Source organism: Capricornis sumatraensis, chromosome 10 (genome assembly GCF_032405125.1).
Source record: "Capricornis sumatraensis isolate serow.1 chromosome 10, serow.2, whole genome shotgun sequence".
In the NCBI taxonomy this organism is placed as follows: domain Eukaryota; kingdom Metazoa; phylum Chordata; class Mammalia; order Artiodactyla; family Bovidae; genus Capricornis; species Capricornis sumatraensis.
Window position 1 is genome coordinate 97712472 of NC_091078.1, and position 1926 is coordinate 97714397.

At 44.4% G+C, this 1926-nt stretch overlaps 1 non-coding gene across 1 annotated transcript; it reads left to right on the plus strand.

Annotated features, from left to right (window-relative positions):
• Positions 1-424: 424 nt before the first annotated feature.
• LOC138088047 (U6 spliceosomal RNA) lies at positions 425-533 on the plus strand. Its single transcript, XR_011145640.1, has one exon. It is a non-coding gene; the product is annotated as a U6 spliceosomal RNA (small nuclear RNA).
• Positions 534-1926: the final 1393 nt, after the last annotated feature.

Consider the following 1926-nt stretch of genomic DNA (forward strand, 5'->3'; position numbering starts at 1 on the left):
TTTACCAGCTGAGCCACAAGGGAAGCCCAAGAATACTGGAGTGGGTAGCCTATCTGTTCTCCAGCGGATCTTCCCGACCCAGGAAGTGAACCGGGGTCTCCTGCATTGCAGGCGATTCTTTACCAGCTGAGCTGTCAGGGAAGCCCTGTAAACAGGAAGGAACTCAACAAAGTGAACCCGTAATACCGTGTATGAACTCTTGGATTCTCCTAAATATTATTTGTGCATTTGACCCTAAACAGCACACCGGAGGCTAGACTGCTGCCCAAGTCATGTGCCGGAATCTGCACAGTACGCTTGAGACAAGTCAGAATGATACCGCAGGGGCTTTGAAATGATCTGGTGTTGGAACCACAGCCCAGGAAGAGAGGATAGGAATTTGTGGGTTGGACTTAATCAGGGAGATTGCTGCTAAAACAAAAATGTGCACTCGCTTCAGCAGCACGTACACTGAAATCGGGACAATACAGAGAAGATTAGCATGGCCCCTGTACAAGGATGACACGCAAATTCCTGAAGTGTTTCATCTTTTTTTTCCTTAAAAAACTAGGAATAGAACTACCATATGACCAAAAATCCCACTACTGGGCATATACCCTGAGAAAACCATAATTGAAAGAGACACATGTACCCCAGTTTTTGCTGCAGCACTGTTTACAATAGCTAGGACATGGAAGCACCTAGATGTCCATTGACAGATGAGTGAATAAAGAAGTTGTGGTACATGTGTACAATGGAATGTTACTCAGCCATGAAAAGAACAGGTTTGAGTCAGTCTTAATGAAGTGGATGGACCTGAAACCTGTTACACATAGTGAGATGGGTCAGAGAGAGAAGGACAAATACCACATATCAATGCATATATATGGAGTCTAGAAAGATGGTACTGATGAACCTATTTGCAGGGCAGCAGTGGTTATACAGACATAGAGAACAGACTTTCGTGGACCCAGTCAGGGAAGGAGAGGGTGGGACGAATTGAGAGAGCAGGATGGAAACAGATACATTGCAATGTGTGAAATAGTTAGCTAGTGGGAATTTGCTGTATGAGGTAGGGAGCTCAAATCAGGGACTCTGTGACAGCCTGGAGGGGTGGCTTGGGGTGGGAGGTGGGAGGAGGTTCAAGAGGGAGGGGGCATATGTATACCTTTGGCTGATTCATGTTGATAATGGCAGAAACCAACACAATATTGTAAAGCAAATATCATCCAATTAAAAACTAAAAAAAAAAACCCCACCATTTTCTATTGGACTTGAACAAGATCCAGAATACTGTAGCATAGCATCCAAACATTCGAAGTTACTCCACATATAAACAATCAGGAAAATCTTATCATCTCCTAAGGGGAAAAGACAGTCAACAGATGGCCGTCATGACATAATAGAGATGTTGGAATCAACAAAGGAATTTAAACTATAATTATTAGTTAAAACCTGGCTCTAATACTTGAGGGTGCACATTCTTTTGTGTAAGTTTGTTTATATTGGCCATGCTTTGTCTTTGTTGCTGCGTGGGCTCTTTGGTTGCGGCAGGTGGAGGCTACTCGCTGGTTGTAGCGCACAGGATTCGCATCGCAGAGGCTTGTCTTGTAGTGGAGCACGGGGTCTGTAGGTGCAGGTTTCAGGCGTTGCGGCTCCCCCGCTCTAGAGCGCAGACTCCATAATTGCGGCACATGGGCTTAGTTGCTCCGCAGCTTTTGGGATCTTACTGGACCAGGGGTCAAACCCATGTCTCCTGCATTGGCAAGCAGATTCTCTACCCCTGGACTACCACATTATTCCTCTCGACGGTGAGCATTTCTGAAACAAATGGAAAGATAGACACTTACGTTGGAAGTTTTATAACTGAAACTATATTTAAAATTGATTGAGTGGACTCAGTGACAGAATAGAGATATATTAAGAAGTCAGTTAACTTGAAGGTAG